Source organism: Nannospalax galili, unplaced genomic scaffold (genome assembly GCF_000622305.1).
Source record: "Nannospalax galili isolate Female #2095 unplaced genomic scaffold, S.galili_v1.0 scaffold1189, whole genome shotgun sequence".
Lineage (NCBI taxonomy): Eukaryota > Metazoa > Chordata > Mammalia > Rodentia > Spalacidae > Nannospalax > Nannospalax galili.
In genome coordinates, this window is record NW_008360313.1 from 2,453,564 (window position 1) to 2,458,899 (window position 5,336).

Sequence of the window (5,336 nt, forward strand, 5' to 3'; positions counted from 1 at the left end):
TACCGGGAGACCCTTTCTCAAAAAGACCAACAAGAAAAAAAAAAAATGCTACTACTGCATCAATAGAGGTAGTTTGCTGGGTTGGTCATTGTTGTGGTTTGTAGACTTTACAGCTGGGTAGGATCCTTAATTGGTTTCTCTCTTGGCAGTTTGCATAGTATTTTCTGATATCAGGAGAACTTCAGGGAGGGGCTCTCTATGTAGACCAGGTTGGCCTTGAGCTCACAGATATTAACCTGTCTCTGTCTCCAGAGTGGTATTAAAAGTGTGTGTCACCACCTTTAGCTCACAGCCATTTTAAAAGTCTTTTTGTTACTGTGCCCCAGCCTTTGGTGAACAAACAGCTGTGTTTTGTTATGTGAGGTACCTGCTTTTATGGAGTTTATGTTTGCCAGTAGGGGAAACCTATAAAGAAATGGTGAGACCGTTCAGCAGGTGAAGGTACCTGCTGCCAAATCTGATGACCTGAGTTTGATTCCTTGGACCCACATGGTGGACAGAGAGAACCAACTTCCCTCTACACCTCAAGTTGTCCTCTGACCTCCACAATGTGCTGTGGCACATGCATTCATACACACAATCACAAAATAAATAAGTAAATATAAAGAAGAAGAAAATAGAAAAATATAGATATAGATTAAGTTGAGCTTCATTAAATGTCCATTTTTTTCAGCAGGCATTTGGGATTCATTTGGATGAGTTCTCTCACCTTAGGGCAGAATCTTCTGAGGGTCCCAAAACAGAAGGGCTCATGAAGCCAACTGGGGAAAGGAGGATATTAAATGCATCTTTTTCTTCTTTTTCTGCAAAAGAAGAAAATTATCTTCTTGCACAAAAAAATCAATGTCATGTTTTGCACACAACTGTCACCTACACAATGATATATAGAGAAATAATGACTTCAATAGTAATTTTGTTTACACTTCTGAGTGAAAACTGCTCATAGCTCAATATTAGCTCCAGAAGGCAGAAAAACACAAAACAGTCTTAAGATAGCAATTGAAAAGTGTATTTGTTGGCAGCAGTTTCTATCCCTGGATGCACAGAAGGTTCTGAGCCTATAAGCTGTGGGGAGGAATCCAATTTTCTGATAAATAATATATCTGCTAATAAAGCAGCAAGAGAAAAAATGTTTTCCATGGGAGAATTCAAAATGGAGTGTGGGGAAGGGCTGTCCGAGGGCGTCTTTTGCAGCATGGAGCTGAAACAGCTGTAATTGTTTGCTTTGGATTCTCATCCCTCCATGCTACTCTGTGATACATTTTCAGATCTCTCTTGAATGCTCTTGAATGCTGACCTTCAAAAGGGCTTAGTCTTCCCATTGCATGACTCTGGGTGATTTACTTAGAGTATTTTGCTTAACCCTTTCATCTCCACAGGTAGGCAAGGTCCTCACATCCCCATTTTATATGAATAAACCAAAACTCAAAAAGGTTAGCTAACTCTCCAGGGTCACAGAACTTAGCTGGTGTCTGGGCTGGTGTAAATTAAGTCAATAATCAGGGATTTCAGAACAAATGTCTAAAACACTCTTGAGATCAGCTTGATTTAGGCTGCTTCAAACATCTGACTGGCTGAATGGCCTAGACTCTGAGAAGAGCTCAGCTTCTAGTTTTTGACTAAATAAAGCATCTGTCCCATAGGAATAGAAAGGCATTCGTTTACTTCCTTTCTTCCTTACCCATTTGTCTCTAAAGCAGTCTGGGTGTTTAGCAGGTGGTAGATAGTAAATTATTATTCTAAACAGTGCCTAATAAGGAAGCAGCTCCCATGGAGTCAATCTGGAGACAAGGGAATAATTAATGCATTTATCTAAGCACATAGATTTCAGAGGAATTTGAGTCCTACTCTAAGCACAGTATCTGTGCTGTGTTTCCCCTCTCCCCCCAAAAGTTTAGCAAACTTGGTCTTACAACTTCCTATCTGATTATTTTGCTGTCCTCTTCTTCCTTTCTTTTTAGTTTTTTAGTAGTTGTACGAGTAGCTTGAAATTTTCATCTCATTAAGGTTACGGCTGGGAAGGAGTATGAAATAAGGGACATGAGGAGGGAGGAAGGGAACAGTTAGAAGAAGCAGTTGTGTCCTCTGACAAGCAGGCCCTGGTCCTTACTCTCCATGCTTTTTTTTTTGGTTGAGAGGGCGTGTAGTAAAGGTCTGTTTACATCCACTGTCCACTCCAGTCGGCAGCTTTCCTCAAAGTCTGGCTTCGTGGTTTATTGCCAGGGTCTGGCACACTGTCTGGCACTAGACAGATGCCCTCAGCCTTTGGTTGGATGAACGGAAGGTGAGCAAGAAAGGGATGCCAGAGTCCTCCGCGAGACTGAATGAGGAGGAGGAGGAAAATGGGACGGTGCGGAGCGAAGAATCCGAAAGTACTTGTGTGATGGAGAAAGAAATGGAAAAAGGCGTCCCAGAGGCTGGATCGGGAAGACCGGAGGCCTGAGTAAGGACCAAAAAAGGTTTCCAGGGAGAAAGTGGGCAAGCCAGAGGGTGAAGGCGAGACAAAGAGCGGTGGGCCGAGGCTGATGGTGGGAAGAAATGGGAAAGAAGTGGTGGGGCCCGGAGGCTGCGGCGGAGGAAGGGGCGTGAGGGAGACGAGCGCGCGGGGCGGGCCGTGGAGCTGGGCCGTGCGGGGAGCCGGGTGCGGGGTGCGGGGTACCCCGCCGAGGGCCGAGGGCCGGGCGGCGGCTGGGAGGACGGGCGGGCACCGAGAGGTGGAGCGCGAGCTCAGCAAAGTTACTCGGCCTGCTGGGCGCCCGGGGCCGCGTGCGGCTGGCGGTTGGAGCGAAGAGGGGCTCGGCGGGCTGAAACCCGAAACCTCGCGTCCCGGGCGCGGCGCGGAGGGAGGAAGAGTCCGGGAGGCTGCCGGCCCCGGCCCGGAGCTGCGGCGGCGGCGCCTCGGTGAGCACTGGACTGGGGGATGCAGGCCGGGGCGGGACGGGCTGCTCTCGGCATGGAGCCCGGCTGAAGGCATTGTGCTGGGCGCGCAGGGTCTGCATCCCCGGCCTCCCTGCACCCCGCTCGGAGCTCCGCTTCTCCCCTCTCCGAGGTCCGCAGCTCCTTCCCGGCTGCTCCGCGCCTTGCTTTTGGGGAACCCGGTTTTGGAGCTCTTTGTGGGAAGATCCTGGGCGGGGGGTGCGCCACTCGGATCCGCTTGGGGCTCATCAGAAGCCCACCTCATTCTTCCGGGGGCACCCAGCTCCCTTTCTCCTGAGCCCCCTGCAGTCGCCCGGGAAGAGAGAGATCGGTGCGTCCCCACTACCTAGCTAAGGAGGGCCGCGCCCCCTGCGGCGGGCTCCCGGGTGGGGATGTGGGGCAAAGCGGCCACTACCTGCAGCTGGAATCCCTGAGGACCAGGTGAGGAACATCCTCCGGGTGAGGCTCTGGGGTGTCCTGTCCTGGAGCCCGGGCGCGCCCAGGATTCGCCTGGCGCTGCGGGGTAGGCTCCCCTGCCCCTCTGATCTGCCAAGGAAAGGTTCAGTCGGTTTGGGGACTGGGAGAATACTCTGCCAGTTCTCGGCGCCCTCTGGCCCAGGAGCTTAACCCGGTGCATTTCGTGGACAAAGGTATGTGGCGTGAGAAGGTCTGCTGGAAAGGTCCCTCGCGCTTCAGAGCCGTGTGTTTTACTACGCAGCCGGGCGTTGGCATCTCTCGATAGCTCAGCTCTGAAGCTCTGCTTTTTCGTTTTTGTATCTATTTGTCCCTTTTGCAAAGAGCTTACGAGAGCGATCGTTTTAGCTGCCTTTGCTGTAATGTAGGGAGAGGGCTGCAGTTTTGGAGGGAAAGGACCTCGATTCTGTGATCTGTCCAGTGGAGGAGATAAGTCTGTCTCAGGTGCGGGAGGCTGCCAAGGCAACGAAATCCTTGTGCCTCCCCTAGGTAGAGCCAGCCGGGGTTGCAGCCCGGCCTCCTCTACCAGCGAGCTGGACCTCCTCTTGACCTCTGGGAAGTCACTGCTTTGCCAAAAAGGATGTTTGCCCATATAATGCATTTTACCTCAGCCACTGAGAGCAGGTGAAGGAAGATAGGTGCTTCCCAAACCCTCCACTCGGAATGGGGAGGGGGCGTGGCCTTGGGTCACATGGACAAGGCTCTTCATCCCACTATTAGACCCTCTTCCTGTCGTAGCCCACACCCATCTTACTTCTAATGAACTGACGAGCACTTGCATATACACCTTTTGAATTCATTCACACGACAGCCTGTGAAGGGCAATTATTGTTCCCTTTGATGGGTGAAGAAACCAAAACTCAGGAGATGCGAAGCACTCTGCCCTATTAGTAAGCAGTCAGGATTGAACTCAGGTCTTTTGACTTGGCAATGCTTTGCACACCGTGGTCCTTTGACTCAGGACTTCTACTTGCCCCTATGGCAATGGGCATAGAAACTCTCTTAGAAGACCCTGCTTGGCATTTTGGAACTAACTCCAAGACCTTGGGTCCCCAAATCTGTCTGTGTTGCAGTCCTGTGCTCTGGGAGTCCTGGGAGAGAGCAAAGGAGCATGGAGAGGTTAGAAGGGGGTGTGCTCTGTTTGGAGTCTGAGGAAGACGGAACCGTTTGAACTTTGTCTGACATAAGTGTCAGCAGATCCAGCTAGAGTAACATTCCGTGGGAGCCACTCAGGAGGCCAGAGCGCAGAAGGAAAGTGGGCAGCCAGGTGGGCTGGCAAAGTTACACCCAACACTTCATACCGAGGCAGCCAGGGGCAGGTGTCACCACAAGGCTCCAAAACATTGTTTGATTATGGGCTTTGTGGAAGTTGTACATTTCATGGAGGGTGGGGGATCCACATTTTTAAATATGGCACTTAATTTAAAAATACTTTGTAAATGTGTAGAGTAACTAAATAATGTGTGCAAGCGATTTGAGGTCTGCCGACTGCCAGTGTGTAATCTGTGTTAGACCTTTGGAGACAGTCAGAAATGCAGTGAAGTATGGCTGGGAAGAGTAGTGTCTTCTTGCTGTCTTTAAGAACAAAAACATCAAGAAAATGAATAGCTGTCAGTGCTACCTGCAGTTTGGAGGACTGATTGATTTTATGACTCCACACTTGATTCATTCCACCTGTACTAATCCTTCCACTGATACTCATTCTATTGCAAGAGAGAATGCTTCCAACTAGTTTTTATCTATCTTTGGGGTCATTTTCTGTGCCCTGCAAGGGAGAGGATAGCATTCATAGCAAATATGTTCAGGGAATGTTAGGAGCATGAAGGAAAGTGTATTTATTTATTTATTTATTTATTTATTTATTTATTTATTTATGTCTTTTTGAGACAGGGTTTCCCTGTAGCCCCAGCTGTCCTGGAACTCACTATGTAGACCAGGCTGGCCTT

At 49.6% G+C, this 5,336-nt stretch overlaps 1 protein-coding gene across 16 annotated transcripts in view; it reads left to right on the top strand.

Annotated features, from left to right (window-relative positions):
• The first annotated feature begins 2,152 nt into the window (after positions 1–2,152).
• The window catches only part of Gpr161 (G protein-coupled receptor 161), a 63,777-nt gene continuing 60,593 nt past the window's right edge, over positions 2,153–5,336 (top strand). For 8 of the 16 annotated variants that reach the window (XM_029559503.1, XM_029559502.1, XM_029559507.1 and 5 more), the window contains exon 1: positions 2,153–2,443. The gene's annotated coding sequence lies outside the window, so the exon portion shown is untranslated. Of the gene's footprint in view, positions 2,444–2,677; positions 2,902–3,288; positions 3,358–5,336 lie in introns of those variants that run through there. The other 8 variants (XM_029559504.1, XM_029559510.1, XM_029559509.1 and 5 more) reach the window with 4 other exon arrangements.